Source organism: Cheilinus undulatus, linkage group 9 (genome assembly GCF_018320785.1).
Source record: "Cheilinus undulatus linkage group 9, ASM1832078v1, whole genome shotgun sequence".
Classification (NCBI taxonomy): Eukaryota; Metazoa; Chordata; class Actinopteri; order Labriformes; family Labridae; genus Cheilinus; species Cheilinus undulatus.
The window spans coordinates 15,004,723-15,026,049 of NC_054873.1; the positions used below are offsets into that span (position 1 = coordinate 15,004,723).

Below are 21,327 nucleotides of genomic sequence, written 5' to 3' on the forward strand. Positions count from 1 at the left end.
ATAAATTCATTTTGAAAGCTTCACCCCCCAAAAAACCTTCATAAAAGATTTACACAGACCTCTATTTTCATCGGTCTGATTCAGTGTGAGTGACAGTCGCTCTCTCCTCTGAGGCTTCACAGTGAAATCATGATAGGTGGCGGCGCTCTGAGGCTTCTCTTGTTGTCACAGACACACGGATAAAAAGTGCAGATATATTATTGACAGCTGGTTAATATTTGATGGTACTGTTCTGGGTATCCTTCAGTCGCCTCTTCATCTTCAGATTATTTTGAACAAAAAGCTTTGTTCCACAATGGTTTATCAAACATTTCTCTAAATAGACCCAGACTTCCCACATGTGCTGACACTTTGTCATCTGCAGGCATTTCTTTGAGAAATTTGTCTAAAATAAGTGTTCGGTTTTGAGGAAACAGTATTTTGGTTGGTACAACTTTTGTAGCATTTTATCTTTTCAAAGTTTATATCTGTTTTTTATGCTGACAGAACTACGCTGAATAAAGATAGATTTCTGGTAACACAGAATTGAATTAAGTTTTCCCAACTCAAATTGACATGTTGTGTTAACACAGTTCCTTTGGGTAAAATGTAGTGAACTAATTTGATTTCTTTCAAAGCGAAAATGATCTTTGCAGCAATCTAAAATTAATGCAAGTCCATTAAAAGTCTACTGTAAGTCTCACTGAATTATTTGCTTTACCCTACACTGTAAAACTGAACAAGTTTAAATTGCTCACATTTTGTTGAAATTGATTACGTCCCTGATTTTATGTTTTTCTATCACACACTTAAATCTTGAATATTTACATCAGGCACACTTAAGGGACTACTAGCACACACTGAACAAGGAAGTTCTCTTCTGTCATGGTCAGTAGACTATCCAATAGCTGTTTCTCAAATTCCAGGATCCTTCCTCTGTGGGAGGGAACCCCCCCCCCCCCCCGAGTCAGGTTCCTTGGAGGTGAGGCAACTCCTGAACATGCATTTGGAACAGGCTAGACAATTTCTGCAACTTTTACCCAGCTTTACTTTGATGCCATTAATAAAATCGCGCTAGTGGAAGATCCATATGCTCATCCTCTGTTTGAAGGACTCAGTCCTTGAAAAATTTTGAGGATCCTCGAGATTGGAACAGTCCTCTGGCGACAGTCAGTGACATGTTATCCTCCAAACATGGCTTTTCAAGCCTTTCCTTGGCTTTGAGGAACAGCCACAGTCCCTATGGGAGCAAAAGTGTCTAATGCCCAAATGCATTCTGGGAAAAGTCTTGCAGACTTAGTGATGTTTTTCAAACAATTTTCATTGTTCTTCGTTAAAGGAACAACCCAAAATTTCAAGTTGAAATAGCCCATGAAAGTACACTACCACTACCAAGGACAAACTGGATTAGATTCATGCAAACTACTACATTACTTCAACTAACAATCAAATACACTTTTTAGAATGTAAAATAAGTCCAAGACAGAAAAACTATCCCTAAAAGGACAATATGTAGCAAAGAAAGCACTGTTTAGTTTTGGTGTAGTCCATTGAATTCTGGGGAAATAATAACAGCAGTTTTAACAGATTGAATGTGTTCTATGCCAGTGATTCCTTACCTGGGGGGGGTGGGACCCTGGATGCTCTGATGTTGTCAAAATTGTCAAAAAATGAGGAGAATCTGTTAGTTTCTGTGCAAAAATTTAGTGTCAAAATGTTTAGGAAAAAAAAATACATTTTTAAGATTATAAAGTCTTATCTGAACAAAAATTGAAATATAAAAAAATATCTACATTTCTCGATGTAAGTTAGCAACTTTTTAAACATGAGAATTTTGTGTTTTTTCCTGAAAATTAAAAGATCCTCTTTATTATATTTTTTCTTGTACACTCTCATTATAATGGATAGTTTATACATAGATCTTTTGTCAAGAACAAGTGTATGTAGGCATATTATGTTGGGATTTTGTCAGTGAGACAAGGGGGTCCAGGGAGGGTTTTTAGCTTTTCTTAGATATGAGTTGGGGGCCCTAAGGAAGAAAGGATGGAAACTACTATGTTATCCAACTGTTTTCTTTATGAACCAAACAACATCTCTAAATAACACTTAATATGAAACAACAACTCTGACACACTGCTCAGATGGAGGAACAACCGTCACTGTTTTTGTTTTCCTGACAGTACAAATGTCAGTACTTACGTGCCGATGGTGATATGATGGTAGAAAAGAAAAAGTCACACTTAAGCTGACCTGACTCTTGGCCGCATGACATTTATAAAAGTTTGAAGTTTGGACAGAGGGACTCTGGAGAGGAAGACGCTTTTCCAGTGTGGTGCCGGGACCAATGTGTCACTTCACTTTAGGAGGAGATCACAACCAACAGACAAAACTGCTTCAAAGAAAACAAAACACAGGGGAGGAATGAGTCAATCCTGTCAGCGGACCTCTGCACTTCTTTTGTAAGTCCAAAACCTTAAAATAAGAAAAGCTGACTCTTAACACTCTCTGAACGTGATGAAACCCCCACCAAGGAATACTGCAACCTTCAAATGCCAGTGAAAGTTACATTTGCAACAATAAATGCTAATTTCTTTGCTTGTAATCTCACTTTTAATGACTCACTTTTTGACTCCTGTCCCTTATTCAGCTGCTTGATTTAAAACAAAATGAACTAGAAGTAGAGGGAAAAGGCAATCACCTGTTCAGGAATATATTAGTTTGCTCAGCAGGCTTGTTTTTTATTTTTAGCAGGATGAAGAAAGAGATTATCTAAATATTTACTTATGGTTGAGCCGTTTGGGATTGTATCATGTAATTACTGATGTTAAGTCCCACCCATTGCTTCAATATGTTTACAGATATTCAACCAGCAGCATTACTGTCTTGGCAAAATGTCCCTTAGAATGAGGGGAAGCAAGCAGACAAGAAGTCGTCAGCAAATCAGCTGAAAAGGAGCTGATGATGTGTTTGTTTTATTTTTGTAAAGATGTTGGTATCAGTATGTGATGATCACATGAGGGTGGAGGAAGGGCATCATTCTCACCATGATCTCTTGTAGATGCTCTCTTCAAAAATGTACAAGCTAAAGAATTTGTGTTAAGGAAGCTGGGGCAACATTTCCACACTAACGATTGCAGCTAAAAACTATAACTTTTGTTGTGTTTTGGCTGTTTGGCTGAGAATCCCTCGGGTGTGGAAAACAGCTAGAAATATTTCACATAAATTAAAAACATATGACATAGAAGTAGTCCTTTCTTAATTAACACAGTCATTTCAATGCAAAAATTCCACATGCTGTAGTTTTATTCAGACTAACACCATAAACAGACTTTTTTTTGGCATCATGTAAAGATTCAAACGGGCAGTGAGGACCTGTGGAAGCCTTTAAGATGTGGGATGAAACATCTTCAAGAACTTCAATCAAGTTCAGTTGCCTTTTGGACTGAGCTTCAAACCAGGAAGGAACTGATAGAGAGAGAGATGTGCAGAATCAATCCTCACCATGCAAAAGTGCTGAATTTTCCAAGATTTACAGATTAAAATTTTACCATCAATACCAGAATATCAAACTCGTCTACAATGTAAATGTAAATATCTAGGAAAAGATGACTTGTCACATTATCAGTCTGTATTTACCTGGTTTTATTAGGGCTTTACCTCAGACAGGCATTACAACAAAGAAAGCAATTACAACACATTTGTATAGAGTTAGCAGACTTAAGCTGTTAAAATCAGCAGATCCGCAGTTATTCAAATTCAGTTATCATAACTGGTATCAAGAAAGAAAAAAGATCTGTTTTACTTCCCTGAATGAAATCCTGCTACTGGCATGTACTAGAAGAGGAAAACATGATGTGTTTTAAAGCTGTGGGGACTGTTTGCTGAATGTCAGATGATGAAGAGGAGGAAGGAATATTCTTAACAGAATCTTTGCATCTCAAAGGGATACTTCAACATTTTGGAAAATTTGCCCATTGCCATAATTCCTATAGTCTTAGTAATAGGTTCATTTCCTTTAGTTGTCGGTGCAAACTGTTTCTAGATCTGGGGGGACCGTTAAACCAGCTGCACCGCGAACGCTATTTTAGCGGACGGAATTTTTGCTTTCCCTCATCAAACTCATCAAATACACAATCCAACAACTCCAAAACGCTCTCGTGGACAAGTTGTGATCTGTAAATAGTGTATCCCTTTAAACAACTATAAATAACTATAGTAAATAACTATATAAAAGAAATCAAACACCAGAAATGTCTCATGTGTTCTGCATTTGTGCTTGTACAAAATATGGAAAAAGATCGTATAAGCTGGGGCATCCTTCCACCTGTGTTTGGTGTTGCAATATGCATTAAAATCAACAAATATGCTAATTAAAAGCAGAAAAAATGTTCCAACCCTGAATTTAATACTTTTAGACCAAACAGAAAGAGTAACAAATCGCTCATTTGGGGAATTTAAATGGCAAATGTTACTTCTGAATTTAACCATAGCAAAAAGCAAAAACATCACCTACATGTCCAAAAGTGTCATTTGATGATTGGTGGTGTCATTAGGAAGCAGCAGGAAGCAGCTTTCTATTAGCAGCATCCATCCAAAGACAAGAGGACATGCTATGACTTGCAGGGATTTGCACAATTCCCCATGTCTCCTCTGACCTCCATCTAGTGGGTTTAAGCGGGACCCCTGAGAAAAGCCTGACAACAACATTCACTCACTTTATTGCCATGGGACCTCATGGCATCAGCAGCAGGACACTAATTCATAGCTGGAGCAATATTTTGAATAAGAACCTGAGTTCCCTCTAAAACCAAGCACCCAACTGAGGCATTAAAAGGAGAAAAGACAGTCAAGGCTTTCTCAAAAAGTCATTTCCTTACACATGAGCAATATAACACAGCTAAGTGGAAATCTTGTTTTTTGAAGACTGAGAGTCACATCTGTATCAAATACCCTGCAGGTTTACTGCTGGACCGTGTAAGCTGATCCTCTACATTTATAGAGCCTCCTAAAAGGATTCAAAGAAATCTCCCAGAGCTTGGAGGAAAATACGAAGAAAGGCCACAAAGAGAGGAAAAACTCCTATCAGCTGGTTTTCTCAGAGGGAAGAGGGACACTAAACAGAGATAAAAAAAAAAAACAAGAACAGGGCTGGATTGTTTAATTTCATCCCTTCAGGGGAGAGGTATGATAGTGACAATGATGCCAATATTTATCTGTATTATTGACAATACTGGATAATATACTCTGTGTCATTTTAATCACTGACTTGTTTACATGATTAAAACTAGTGAATTTATGATGCAAGTCCAAGTACAACTGGACTTTTAAAGTATATGTTGACATTGAAATCACAATAAGTCAAATTTGTTGAAGATAGACTAACTTAACATGATAATGCAGTTGATTTACTGTCAACAGGCTTAGACATTTGGCATGTTTCATAGTTTCTGCACCAAATTTTGAAACAACCACACTGGTTGACATTTGATGAATGCTGTTTGAAGAATGGGATACCATCCCACAGCAGTGTGTGACCGGACTGGTGACCAGCATGAGTAGGTGGAGGTGCCAGGCTGTGGTGGCTGTGTACGGTTCTTCTAAATGCTACTGAAGCTCCTGTTTGTTATGCATTTTTACAACAAAAGAAAATACTCTACCAAACACAAATTTCCTCACCTTTTTTGCTAGGTTCATTTACAGGACAGTGGATAGAGTCTGAAATAGGGATGAGAGAGTGGGGTTGACCCACAGGCCTTACTGGAACCTGTGCCGCCTGCATACGGGCGGGGCAACCTAACCGCTAGGCCAGGGGTCATCAGTTCCATTTTCACAAGGGCCAGCTGTTTCTTGACTGATGCTGAGAAAAAGCTATTTCTCTAATTAAAATATTCTAAAAACATTGTTTCCATCCAAAATTAATGGAACATTAACTCTTTAACAATAAGATCAGTCCCTATCACCTTTACTGCAGCCAGCCACAAAGGGGTGATTGAGATATTTAAGCTATTTCTGGAGCCCTCCTGATGCCAAAACAAATGCAGGAAACAGATCTGAGGGAATTTACACTCTCAAAGAGCCTGAAGTGGAGAATTACTGCAAAAAATGCAACTTTTCTCTAGATAACAATAATAAGTTTGTGTTTACTATGCCAAATTACAGAAATACCAGTGTGCCTCCTGTCTGATTGAAGGTTTTCTTTGGACTCATAAAAAGAGAAGTTAAGTTATAGCATGCCATATTTTTGCTCTGTCTCTAAATTTGATAATCCTGTGGGGGCCGAATGGGAAGTTTTGGTGGGTCCTTATGTGGACCCCGGGCCTCCAGTTGACTATCACTTCTCTAGGCCATCTGCAATCTATATTTTGATATTTGTTACCTGAATGGCAATAAATGTTTTTGATATTTTTTCTGTAAAGACATAATGAATAGTTAGCACAAATCCAGAATTACAGACTTAAATATGATTTTAGCAAAAATAAAACGATACTGAAACCCGTTTGGTACCACGCCAACAAAAAAAAGAGTCCTAGACATTGAATCCTAGGGAAGAAAAGTTTTAATTATCAAAAACTGCGGACAAATTCTGTCACACTGTCTAAACAATGGAAAAAACATTGGCAACATTTGAGGTTGTTAGACTTTTTTATCCTCTTTAATATCATGTGTTTCATAATGATAAAATCTTTATTTTAATGATAAATGGTGTTAAAAGTACAGAAACTTCACATTTAGTCTGTTTGTAATCAAAGGAGAGAGAGCACTTTCTGTATAGAGCAAATACGTTGGCAGCATGATGATGGAGCTGGTGAGGGGCGAGGGTTTTATAAGTCACCCTTGCTTCGCATCAGTTCCATCCATTTTTTCCATTCCAAATGTTGGCAACATATTCTTGCAATTTAAACAGCATGCAGGAGGTTGCCTTTGAGTTTTCATTAATTAAAACCCTAAAGGACCCAGTATTGATTGTTGGTTCTACTTTTGTCCCCATGACATGAACAGGCATTGATATAATAAGTCTTTTTACTAATAATGCAGATGCTCCAAGTGAAAATGAAAACCATTTAGAGTAAGCATGTGATCCTTTGGCATAATGCTGTTAATGGTTGTTACTGTTAAAAATCTTCTGACTGAGTATAAGGGCTGACAACGATTTTTTTTCTTGAATAAACAACAGCATATAATTATAGCAAAAATACCTGAACCTTTATTTCATTTGTGAATAAACTGATTCATCTGTAAAACTCAATATATCACCCAGCTCTAATAATCAGTCAACCAGAAAAAGATCCAATACTTTCTAAATGAAATGGGGCATATCCCCACCCCCGTCACACTTCTGTAAATAAACGGATTCTTCTTTTATGCATGCTGAAATGAGGGCAGTGTTACAATTATTACCTGAATTGAGTTGTAACTGTAGCTGAACTAACTGAGCATGTAAACATTCTGAATTCTTTGTGTATTCCTCTGTCCAATGATGATCCAGTCTGGAGCTAAAACAATGCCTGATGTTTTCACTGTATGAGGACATTAGTACATTTGGCGTCTGATGCTCAGTCATCAGAGGTTTTATCTTGTGACTAAGTGCCGCCAGCGGACAATCTGCAATCTGCTTTGCATTCACTTCTCATGACCTCATTTTCTAAGAACATTTCAAGACACTTAATATTTCATGAGAGTTGTAAGTGAAATGTGTAATACTTATTATGAGGCACTGTGGCTGAGAGTCAGCTTCAGTGCAAAAACAGCAATCACAGCAGGATTTAGATCACAGCTCTTCTCTGTGAAGAATGAAATTATTTTGGTGACATTTTTCTGTTTATTTTCTCATGCAAAAGCATTTTGAGAAGTGATCTGGCCTGATTGTTAAACCTTTCAAGTGTTTGTATTTGTACTGATTGTTGGTCTCAGAGGGAGAGTTGCACAAACAACAGCGTTTGGATGATGTGCTGGATCGGAAATGACTATGCTGGCTTTGAGTATTACAGTTATTTCCTCTTACTCAAGTCCACACAAACACACAGTAAGGATGCTCCTGACCATAGCTCCTCCTGGCTGAACAACACACAGCCCAGTCCTCACACTATAGGCCGGATGCCTCCCTGTACGTCCTCAGACAGAAAGCTTTATCTGAGCTCCGTCAGCAGAGCTTGTATCCTGCAGGATCACCCGCTAACAGAGGCGGCTCAGTGCCCACAGTGCTCTGCAGGAGAACCTTTTGTTCGCCCGGTCAGCGGGCCAACGTGCAGCCATGAGACGACACGGCCATATGTTCGTCCCCTCTGTTTCCCCACTCTGAAGAGATTCTCTTTCACTTCATCTGTGGTGTGACTGAGGATTTCTGTCACTTCTCCTGTGGTGTGTGCGTGTCTGTCTGTATGACTCATGACATTCTGACACTTTATCAACATTACAGAGGAAGCTGTCAAGCTGGCCCCTGATTCACCTTTCACTAATGTGTGTGTGCTGTAATTGATTCACTGTTTCGTGTGCATACTGACGCAACCTTGCAGCGTACTCAGGGGAGAGCCTTAAGCTCTCTGTCTGCCATGTCACATCAGGAGTCAGCAGAGCAAACAGGCATCACAGAAACACCAAGTTTCATACACACCGGCTGTACTGACACTTGCAAAAGACAGTCGCAACTGACAAATTTTGTCTTTACACCTTTAAATGTTACAAAACCAACAATTCCCTCTAGCTGGTTGTTACAGTGGTGTAAAGCCTGGCTTTAACATGTCTTAGTTTTAACATAAATCTAACCAACAAGAAGATCTTCAAGTAATTCATTACTGGCCTATCACGTTGCTGCTCTTTGATTTGGATATCCCCTCCATTAATTCATTCATTGTTGCACATGACTGTCCAACTCCTCATCACTGCCAAGTCCTCTAGAGAGTTCTAGCAGTTTCTTCGAGTTCCTTCATGAAGGAACTCTTGCCAGGCTTTCTGCTTTTAAAGGAAGGAAAAAAATGTAAATGGTGACATAAACCTCTCCAAGTTTTTGAGTAGCAAGCTTAAGTTTAGTAAATTCAACAGTGATGGTACAGCTTCTAAATCTGAATTATTTTTTACGGCAAAGAATGCAACATTTTGAATATTCACAAAACAAAAATTAAATGTCCCAAAATTAATATTTTGTGGGGTAAAGAGAGTAAAGTAGAACTCAGTGGGTTTGTTGATCTCAGGTCTGTGTTCACATGGACTGGATGGCGCTTCCTTCAGCTTGTTTATACATCACTCAGAGGCTCAAGCATGTTTTAAACATGTTTATTTCATTGGAATCCCTCCTTTTCAACAAGGGGGTTCCTCAAGATTTGGCCTTGGGATCCCTCTTATTTACTATTTATATTAATTGCCTTGGACAGAATTTACAAACGCTTGTTTTCACTTTTATGCTGACGATACGCTTATCTACTGCAGTGCAGCTACGCCTGCACAGGTTTAAGAAATCTTCAAATCTTTGATTTAGCCCAATATCAGTTATGTCCACTGTAAATTGTTCTAAATGCAGATTAAACTAAACTTGTGGTCTTTACATCTTCAAAAGTAGAAATGTTTAATGCATTAAATGGGATTTAAAAAAAAAAATTTTATGGACATTTTTTCATTTTTTGGATTTTGGTAGATGGTAGATTGTAAACATCTCACTTCTGATAAACAGAATTTTCTGGCTATTATTTGAGGTATCAGGCTTTACAGGGGTTAAATCCCTAGTAAAGACTTTTGAAATCAAAGTTTACAAATGTCACTTTTTTAACTGATAACATATCATTTAATGTGTACTCTATTAGTTTAGGTGTGTTGGCTGTTGAAACAGTGGATTGCTGCCATTCTTGGTAAGGTCTCCCCTAAAAAAGGGCTCTCTGACCCCTGATGAGACTAACCTGGCTAAATAAAGGTTATAATCTCCAACTGAAAGCCCTGCACCAAAGGTGGGCAGAGCTCCAGACTTTAGGAAAGACACTTTTAATACATAGAGATTGATACTGCTTCTCATAATAGATACTTCATAAGATCTACATTACTGAACACTGGTGGTAAAACAGGAAGGGAGGGGCAAGGAAAGGAATGAATGCCAAAGAGAGGGGAGCAGGATAAAGGACCCAGGTGCCCTACATGCAAGCTCCAGATAGTGACAATGGTGATACTACCTACCAGAGGCAGAGCAAGGGTGGGATACCCTATCTGGGGCTAATACTGCCAGATGAGGCTGATGCTCTGCATCCCCCTGCTCCCTCATTTTCAAGAGGGAAGAGAGACAAAGAAAGAACAGGAGTTTGGGGGTTTTCCTCAACTGTTATTTGGCCCCTAGCCAGAATTATACCTCCTTATCTAAATCAGCTGACTGGTTTGAACTTTTTTTATCTTAACCGTCTTTCACAAACTCCCAGTTCTCTGGGGACGGGCACTGCTGACCTTGCTATAAACCCTCTACACCCCACTTCTACTGGACAGACCCTAACTTTCCATCCTCACTGTTCAGCTTCTGTTCCTAAATCTGCATATCTAAGCTTTTTTCCTTTCATAAGCTTCCTCCGTCCTCCTAGGGAACTGTCAGTTCTATAGAGTAAACTATACAGTAGGTAGACCATAGCACGTCAGGCCTCAAACCCTAAAAATTTCTGTCCCTGAGCACTACAGCCATGATGGGTCCTCGTCCACCCAGCATTTTAGGTTCTAGGGCGATGGTAGGACATCCTAAGTTGCTCCTAACAAGAATTTGACCTGACTATTTAACAAACAGGAGCCTCAGTAGTGTACAGTAGAACCATACACAGCCACAACAGCCTGGCTCCTCCTTCTCATGGTAGTCACCAACCTGGTCATATACTGCTGTGTGCTGCTGGTGTTGCAAATCAGCCAATGTGATTGTGTTGGCCACTCTGACACCAACAGCACACCCAAGCCTGTTCCACAATTGTCAATGTGGTTGAGGTCAGGACTGCTGGCAGGCCATTCCATCCTCTCCGCTCCCAAATTCTGGAGGTAGTCTCTGATAAGTCCCTCCCTATGGAGGCAAGCATTGTCATCTTGGAAGACAAAGTTCAGTCCCAGACTGTGGAAATATGCCACTGGTTGCAGAATCTCATCTTGATATCTCTCTCCAATGATCACAAGCCTTGTCTTTCCTGTGAGGGAGATGCCACCCCATACCATCAAACTGCCTCCACCAAATGATGTTGCTCTACCGTTGCAGCAATCAGCGTCGTGTTCTCCACACTTTGACCCTGCAGTACAACTGCTGTATGCAGAATCTGGACTCATTGCAGAACATATCGTCCCTCCACATGTTCAGGTTTTTGTGTATGTGTTGCAGACACTGGTGCAAACAAGCCTGACGGTGAAGGGCCGTCATGGCATGCCTCCTGGTGGCCCTATGTGCCCGGACATTGGCTGTGTGCAGTCTGTATGGGCATATCATCCTGCGAAGCTTGACTGCTAATCTGTAGATGACAGCTGACAATTTGTAAATGCTGACAGGGTGAGGAAATGGTCTTCTCAGGATGTCAAACAAGAGCAATGACTAACTAAGCTGTTTGGCATTGACAGTGAGGGTTTGGCAATTTTTTTTACATACTTTGCTCTGCTGCTCATCCCACAAATGTATGTTCCTTACAAATGTGGCACCATTTGAAAGGTCAAATGAAGCTCTGAAGAACGAATCCTTGAATATTCAACTATTTGGGGTCACTCCTCTTCCAGATCCTTACATTGAAGGTTCAAATTCACAAATATTGTGATTTTTTTCCTTACTCTCACAACAGCAGAATCGGATCATGTTTGTGCTGCATGAATGCTCTTTATTTGTTCTTTTACTGGCCATTTCCTTATCACTCTGTTTCTGTTTTGGTTTATCACATTGTGCCTCCTTAAATAAAAATGGAGCCATGTCAAGTGAATAAGCAGGTACCCACCCTGGTTGTTTGCTGGGTTTTTTTGCTTATATTCTCAGGGTGTATCCAAATTAAATTGCTGCAGATCCTTTGTCAGATGAATAACCTTTGGAGTGGCAGTGCTAGGACAGAGGAGATTAGATTAACTCTCACTTGGATGATGATAATTTAAAAGACAGGAGAGGAGAATGAGAATGTGTTAAAGAGAGTGAGAGAAAAGAGGAGAGAGAGAGAGAGAGAGAGAGGTTTTGAAAACCACATAACGTAGAGTGCTTTCACTCATGAGGGAAGTCGAGCCGAGGACTAACAGGAAGTCTTTTGCCCTCAAGAGGAAACAAAGTCTTGTTACAGTAAAAGCCCCTGACCTTGTGGCTTCAGTCGGGAAAGAATGCATGCAGAGGAGACACGGAGAGATAAACAGGAGCTCATACAGTATATCGGATCTCCCTCCCTCCCTCTCTCACTTTCTCTCTCACTCGCCCACTTACTCAGTATCGTTTCATCTCTCTCTCTCCCTCCCTCTCTCTCTCTCACACTCTCGCAGTCGCTGAGCTCTGACGGATGGGGATACACTGCCAAGGAGGACTTAGGGGCGAGAAGAGTGTGTTTCTTTTCTTCTCTGGGTGTGTTTCCTTTCTCCCCCCCCCCACCTCCTCATGAGCTGTTAACTCCAGCACCGGTCCCAGGGATGAGGAGGATCTATTTGTGAGGAAGAGGCAACAAAGGCAGAGGGAACAAGGAGCAACAGGGTGGCAAATTCTGCGAGCGGGAGTGAGCGAGAAGATCTCTTGTTCTCTGAGCGAGGTTAGTAAGGAAAAGCTGCTTATCGTTTAAACAAACACTGCTTGCCGTTATTGTTGTACCCCCTTTTCTTGACTTTTTTTCCTCTTTATAAAGATGTTTTCTATTCAGAGCATTTCATATCCATCTCTTTTTCATCCCTCTGTGTCCATTAGGTGTGAATTAAATGTCTTCACAGAGCTGTGAGTTTCTTTCTAGAATATAAAAATCACATTATCAGGATATTCTAAGTCTCCAGGTTGGTTACTGAAGTTTCACACAAGGTCAACACAACTGTGTAATTTCCCAAAGGTGCACGCTGTGGTTCACAGGTAGAGCCTCAGCAGTGAGCGAGCTGCAGGAAGAGGCGAGGACAGCTTTGCTCTCATCGCTCGTCTCTCCTGCAGCCGTCACTTTTTTGCACAGGAGGCAATTAAGAGAGATTGGCAGCCGACTCTGCCGGTAACTTGGAAACAGGCGTGTGGGAGACGAACGGTGGCACATGATAGGATTTAGAAGGGGATGAGGAGGCTGAAGAGGAAGGAGATTCCCTTTGTTCATTCACACAAAAGCCTGCTCCTCTGTGAAAAATCCTGCTCCCGCCTGCGTGTCTGTGTGAAAACCGGCCCAGGGGCAGCAGTTGGGAGCTTTTATGATTTTGCATGACAGTAAGCATTGTTAGAGCGTGTTTACTGTAAGCGCGTGTGCATAGAAATTGTGTTTGTGTGCCTGCATGTGCACAGATTATACGTCTCTCTGGTGTCTGTTGCAGGTAGTGAGTCTCCTAGGTGAGCCCTCATGTTTAATTATCACAAGTGGAAGAAATTGTTCACACCTTAAAGCCGTCTCACAAAGCCAGGATGGGGAAAATAACTGAAAACCTTACAACATGCTTTGAAATTCTGTGATACCTGGATGAACAAGTGTGCAATTTTCTTTAATGAATGGATGGATGAGCGGTTTAGTATTTCATACAATAAATGAGCTCCCTCAGGACTCTGCTTTTGTTCCGGCTGTGTTTATTTGCAGCTTTAAAAAAAAAAAAATCCAACAATAAAGACCCTTTTTGCTCTGTGTTTGTCACAAAGCATCCTTGCAGCTATTTTTCAGTGTGCCTGGAGACACTGAGGTTACCCTCTGGCTCCTGGAAACAAAGGCCCCTGATGCAAGTTTTCAAGGATTTCCTGTTATAAGTGTTATTAGAAAAGGAAGGAGCGTCCTGTTCTCAGTGTAAACACAGGTGGAGGCACGTAGGGTGATTATTCCTAAATGTTTTGACACAAAAGGAGAGATACGGCACAAGCCTAAGCTGCACTGTCCGTTCATTTCAGTGGTGGTGAAGTGTCGGTCTATTTTCAGCCTAATGTGTTTATACTGAAAGAATTTCCTTTTAGCTGCAGATTAGCGCTTTGACCGTCCTCTCTTCATGTTTATCCTCCAGACTGTGTTTGTCTCACAGTCACCTCCACATAAGCGAGGTCAGGACAGTTGGATCTGGCCGTCAGTCATCAGTAGAGGACTGTTTTCCTGTGTCACCTTGTCTCAGACGCACTAACACACCCTCAGTCCTGCCTCACAGGGACTGTTACACTGAGGCCATCAGCAGCTCGCTGACTTTCCCTACCAGCAGGAGCCATTGACATTGAGATGGTGTTAATGCCTGCTCAGTACACACAGAAAACACACTCACATTCCCCTCAAGGCATATGCACAAAAGCAGAACAACACAAGCACACTCAGACCCACACTCACACCAGGAGAAGTGGTAGAGTGGAGAGAGGCGTCGTGACCGGTGACTTGGCAGAAGCCCTCAAGGTGAAAATTTTGAGTGAGGAGCATTTCAAATTCAGAACAGATGATCAAACTGGTGTCGAAAAAGCTGCAGAGTGGCTGGCGGCACCAGATGCAGACAATCTTTTGGCAGAGGAAGACTTTTCGGTGTCTGATTTTCAAACATAAAAGTCAAAGACTCAAAGCTGAAATTAATATAACTGTGGTATCGTCATCTCACGGACGGTGGTTCTCATCACGCCTCAGATGAGGCAAATAAACTTGGAGCTATACCGAGCAACATTTCTTCTTCTGCACACATAACCCTGACATTTATTTGGACATATCTTGGTGTAGACACTGCAAGTTATTTAGCTGGGAGCTCAAATTGACTGTTTTGTCTTATCTTAAGTCGCAGTTAGATGGAAAGATGTTCTCAGTTTACCACATGCTACCTGAAGACTATTTTGGACATGAAATTGATTATTTTGTCAGCCTAGTAACTCCATTTCTCTGACTCACCTATTATGTGCTGCAGGAGAGACCTGAAAAATTGGTAAGAACATCTAGTTTCTTGTTATTGATCGATGTTGGTATTGCTGTATGATAAAATGTGAGTGCTGGACTGTTGGATATTTAAAATCAATGATATTTCCCACTGTGTATATATGGTTTGTTATTATTTTAATCCATTTATTTTAAATCAATTTAATTATTGATATGACAGTAATATGAGTGTTTTACATTACATTAAATTAGTTCTCAGAGAATAAATGTGACATATAAAAAGAATGAAATGCAAGGACTTCTTGTTGACCAAAACTGGACTAAAATTTTCAGTTGTTTTTATCAACTTAAATTAGACTAAAACTTTAAAGGTTATTAAGGACAAAATGTGGCTAAAACTAAAGAACATTTTAATCTTAACTAAATCTAAAGTTGCCAACAAAATTAATTCTTCACTGGTTATGAAATTGTTTTTATTATCTCTCCCTAAATTGTTCTCAAACTACAAAAAAAGAGGATGTTTTGATTCAGTACTAACTTAACTCAAACAATATCCGCTATTGTTTCAGTACCATTGCAACAGCTTTAGGAGTCCAAGGCATAATTGGGTAATTTCTTGCTTTTAATTACCAAATATTGGGGATGCATGACATTATCAGCATGATAACGATACTGGTACATATTAGCTTGAAAATTGAACCAGCGGTATCTGCAGGAGATTTCTGCTGATATTTTGGCTGTAAAAATCTGCCAGTTTAAGGTCAGACCAACATCAGCTGAAGTCTTTTTCTTTGTTCATCATTATTCCTTAACCTTTCAAGTGTGTTGTAAGGACTGAAATTAGTTCATCTGCCAACTTTAAATTGTGTATTAAGGACTGATGTTTTAGGTCTAAACTACATTTAAATATCAGTATCAACCAAAATGATTTTATAAATATCTGCACATCAGATATCAGAAAATATGCAGTATCGTGCATCCCTACTAACAATATTGCTAAATTTAATTGATTAGATGTCATTTTCCACAGTAGAGGTTGAAATAAATATCGTGTTAAATCATAGGCTGACAAATTAATTTCTTCAGTCCCCCCCACATAACTGACCAACCCATGGCACATCGATCCAAACTTAATAGTAACTTGATAATATTAATGACAGTTAAAATGAATTTATAAAAAACAGAAAAAATATCAATACAAATGTTAGCATATTTGATCTCTCATCTAGCAAGGTAAAACAACTTTAAACAGTCATTGATGTTACAGCAGTGCATAGATTGTGTTGTTTAACTTCATTTCTTTCCTGGGCTCTTGACAAAGTCTCTATTGAACTGTCCATAGCGCCGCTGTGTTGAAAGTTCTAAGCAGATAATGTACAGTAACAGAGGAATCCATTTCTTTAACTAAGCTTCAGCAAGGCTAAATACTAGCAAACTTTTAGTAGGCATCTGTACGTCAAGTCCTCTCAGAGACTGGGTTACATTTATGCAAAATTATGATTTCAGTAATAATATTATGTGAAAAAGGAACCATGTTTCACTAACATTGGCTAAGACAGGCCATACTTGACCAAAAGTCCTGAACGTCTGGATCATCTAACATTTGGGATAGACCAGTTATCGGCCTTCCTGATTATCAGGGCAGATTTTGCCAATGATGTGTATTGATATTTTACTTTAAAGCTGTGTTAATTTTAGCAGATTTTTTAAATTTTAGTTTTATTCTCCATCTTTTGATCACATCTTTTAGTTTTAGTCAAATTTTAGTCATTTCTACCCTTTTTAGTTTTAGTCTAGTTTTAGTCATCTTGACGAAAGCTAAACTTACCCGTAGTCAGTTTTAGTCATCAAAGATCTATCTTTGGCTAGTCTTTGTCTAGTTTTTGTCATGGAAATAAAAGAGTGTTGATTTTTAGTCATAGTTTTAGTCGATGAAATTAACACTGTTTTATAGATCACCAATAAAGATAATAGATTAAAAAGTGTGCCCCTTTAGCACTGCTTTTCAATCTGCACATTCTCCTGTCTGATTGGTCAGATGTCACAAGATAAAGCAATCAACATTAGCTATGGCGACGCTGCTATTATTGATCAGTTTTTACTGCTGTTATTTGATTGCTGTATGTCTAGACATACGTAAGTTATAAGGAAGAAATTTCACTCTTTAGTGGCTGATCTGGTAAATCGTTTGCATATCAGTTTGATACATTGGTTGTTGGTTTCATGAACTACTAATTACCGGCATCAGTATCGATGATCCACTACTGTTACATATTGTGCAAATGTGGGTGGGGCAAAACCTGGAGTGAAGACACTTGAAACCCAACATTTATACTGTTTGCATTACTTTGGAATGCTTGTTCAAAATTAAAAGGACTGTAATACATTTATACAACATTATATACATTAATGCATTAGTCATTAGCGAAGCATTACCCATGACACTTGGTTTGGGATGTGCCCCTGAAAAACCCTCTGGTTAGAGTGAAAATCAAACAGGAGTCCTGGGACTGAGCTTGATACTCACCATGGAGAACACGGGCAATTTTATTGGTGTTATGTTGCCATCATGCACAGCTAGATGTTTGTTTCTGCTGAGGATTTTTTCTACATGTATGGATGACATTTGTGCTTAAAAATCATGAAAGTATTGTTCATTTTCAGAGATCATATTTCTGAACAAAAGGCACAAGTATCATAAACTTCTGTTTACGACAGAACTCATTTTCTGCAATAATCCAAAATCCAATAGAAAAATCAATTTGCTTTTTTCCTGAGAGACCAGGGGAAGCTTACTTCTGTGTGACAAAAAAACAAAACATAATTCCTGCTGCACTCAACAGAACAAAATGAGTGAAACAGATACAGGTTGCAAATGATCTCATAGATTCAACAATGATGCTTTATCTGAAAGAAACATTAGCCTGAAAACACACCAAGACAACTTAATCATTCGCTGCAGATGAAGTTCACTGAGACTCTCAGCCTCTATTATTAAAACACAGACATAACTCTTTTTTAAATGTACGTACCAACAATTCTATAAGACAAATTGCCAACATGACATCAGTAGTCAATGAATAAAATAGACAAGCCTGTCAACATCACCTGTGCCACCTTTCTCCTCTACCTCTCATCTACCAGGAGGGAAAGACACTGATTAAGGAGTAACTTTGACTATTTGTGATGTGGATCAGTTTGAGCCAGAACCAGGGGGGTTTGATTGCCCTCCCCTCTAATCTGTTGCTAGGCTTGTTTGCTTTAGCACTTTTATTAGCTGTTCTGACCTGTGGTTTGTTTGCTTTTCTGATTGAAGGGAAGCTGCAAACCACATCGGGATGTGTTGATCCACGTGATCCCTGCTGGTGAGAGCACTAACACAAATACAGGCCTCAAAGAAGACTACCAGTTAATGTTCAGATATTATCATGTTATTAAGTAACTATTCTATGATGTGAATTTGTTTAATAAGCACTTTTACACTTTGTGTCATCTCATTTTTTAAGCCCAGTATGAAGTACTTAAAGCCACAAAGCTTTGAAGTAGGCAGGATCATCTGGCCTTAGATGGTTTCTGTGTACAATCATTTGATTGTGGTTGATTTTGACAAATATTTGCAGTTTAACTATTTTTTCCCAGTTGCTTGTTTATTAACATCATGGTTCTTGTGCTTTGTGTCTAAAATACTCCCAAACAGCGACCTTTAGAATTGCTAGTTTTTAACTGCAGTTCCTCAAATGTCCACTTGAGGCTGGAAGTGTAAGTCCTGGAAGTCACATACACACCCTTTCAGAAAGAAAGCCATTTTTACAGCACAAACACATTTTAGTCTGGTTCAAACTGGAAATTTGGTCTATATGGCTCATTTCTAAAACAGCTGTTCCAGGTCAGAAAATGACAGGATCAATCAGCTGTACTTGATAAGAATGAAGCAGTAGCTACAGGCATGGTTTAGTCGAAGTGATTGTAGGACTGTAAACACAACAGCCAAGAAGAGATTATTAGTGTGAAAGCATCTACAGAGGCAGTTTTATGAGAACTGGAAACATTTCTTTATTAAAAGAAGAGCAGAGAGTCACACTGAAAGCTTTTCTTGGTGGAAAAAGTTTTTTTTTTTTTGCTCTTTCTCCAACCATCTTTGGCAAGAGTTTAATCTGCCAAGTGGTTCCACTGTTAATGAACAGTACTTTACTTCCCAGGATGGCACAGGACTACTACGCCATGTTTTTTTTGCTCTGATTGGCCTTTATTGTACGTGTCAGACAATAACCCTCCAAGATTTTTTTAAAGGTTCTGCCCTTCTCAAACCTGTGTAAGGACTTTTTCCCCCGTGGATGTGAAAAATATCCCATGCAATAGATAAATGAAACCATGTATATGGCATGCCAGGTAGGTTTCTAGTAGGGATGCACAATAATGGATTTTTGATGAGGTTAACAAATTAATTTTAGCTGATGCAGGCATCAGCAAAGATATTGCAGAAGGGGCTGCATGGCAGTGTAGGGATTAGCACTGTTGCCTCACAGCAAAAAGGTTCCTGGTTTGCTTCCCGGTCAGGACCTTTTTGTGGGGAACTGCATGTTCTCCCCGCTTGTGTGGGCTCTCTCCGGGTACTCTGGCTTCCTCCCACCAATAAAGACATGCTAATTAGGTTAATTGGTGACTCTAAATCGGCCTTAGTGTTAGCGTGCCTGGTCGTCTGTATGTCTCTGTACTGTATGACTGGTGACCAGCCCAGGACGTACCCTGCCTCTCGCCCAATGACAGCTGGGGTAGGCTTCAGCACCCCCATGACCTCCGAATGGGATAAGCGGTGTAGAAAATGGATGGATGGATGTTTAAATGTAGTTCTTCAGTCCTTAATACACACAATTTTAAGTGAGGATAGACAATACAAATTTCACTTTATTCCTGTAAGAAATGGTGATGAATAAAGAGAGAGACTGCAGCTGACATAAGCCGGTTGGTCCAGCCTAAAAAAACATTAACTTATTAGTTCTTACGGTGAATATTGCCAGCTGATATAGGCGCATTTCATGGATAAATGATCAGTTGTAATTATCTGCATATCATATCATTTCATATCTGCCAAAACCAACAATTTAATTTTTAAGTTAACATCTTGTGATGCCACTATCATGCTATTTATATTGTGCATAACTAGTTTCTTCATTTGGCTTATTAAAGTTAGTTTTGACAGTATTTCCAATATGTCAACTGCTACCAATGGGCTTCAAAAATGTGCTTAAGAAAACACTGAGCGACATCACTGAGACTATATCCATGTTTATATACAGTCTATGGTTTCATCTGCATGAATAAAGGGTTGATGAAGATTTCTAAAAATTTCTAAATATATTTTGTTTGATAACAGAAAAGAGGAATGAAATCTATCATTGTAAAAGTTGGGCCAAGCAACTTTTAGACTAACTTTTTATCTCTGAACTTTTGTCTTGTGAGACATTAATCTCGAAGGCCATTTTTTTTTCAGTCTGCCTCTGCTCACAACACAAGAATGACCGTTATTCCACCAAGAATTGTGTTGAGCTCTGGATTATGTTGTGAGTGCAGGCTGACAATATGATGGTTAACTCAACTGATCTTTTTATTGAACCTGAGCAAGAAACTGTCTTATGTATAACTTTTTTACATAAATATCTCCAACATTCAGAGTAGTCTGAGGGGTTTAAGGAACATCCTTATAAAGAAAGATGGCATATAGTTTCTCTGTGGATGCTGATTATACATGTTTAAGTCAAAACTCAGTTAAAAGCCGGAGCTCAGCATGAAGACGCGTCTATATTTGCACATCTGAACAGAGCAAAGCCTTTTATCTGACTTTCTGAGTGCACTGCCTGCCCTCATCCCCCCTCTCACCCCTTTCAGAAACATCATATTGAACAGTTTCCAGCTGAGAGTTTAACTGATTAATAACACCAACAGTAGCATTGGCAGCCGAATAATTACGTCCTCCCCTCCAAAATAAACAGCAGCGTGCGGCCGCGCTGCGTGCACACAAGTGTCTTGTTTTCCGATCTGCGGTGCAGAAAACTCTGCATTCATTTTCATTTGGCCTGTCTGTCATCGTGACATCTCTCTCTCCCCCGGGTTCACACCGACTTCCTGTGCCCCGGTCTCAGATCAGTGTGCGTGTTTGCACAGTGTGTGTACGCATTCTAATTTGTGTTGATCATGACATATGCCTGTGTGATTGTTAGAGAGGCAGAGTTGAAAAGAGAGTCGGCATTTGTACAGTATGAATGTTCATGTGTTTACGCTGTGAGGCTGAGAATACAAGTGCGTGTGCGTATCTATTGTTTTTTTTTTTTGTGTGTTAGCGAGCGAGTAAGAAAGGAAAAAAACAGAGATAGAGGCTGACAGAAGACGGTTCCTT

The 21,327-nt window shown here is 39.5% G+C and overlaps 1 protein-coding gene across 2 annotated transcripts in view; it reads left to right on the forward strand.

Moving 5' to 3' along the window:
* shisal1b (shisa like 1b) overlaps positions 1 to 21,327 on the forward strand; it is a 124,597-nt gene that overhangs the window by 33,951 nt on the left and 69,319 nt on the right. For both annotated transcript variants that reach the window (XM_041794745.1, XM_041794746.1), the window contains 2 exons: positions 12,421 to 12,680; positions 18,250 to 18,298. The gene's annotated coding sequence lies outside the window, so the exon portion shown is untranslated. The remainder of the gene's footprint in view (positions 1 to 12,420; positions 12,681 to 18,249; positions 18,299 to 21,327) is intronic.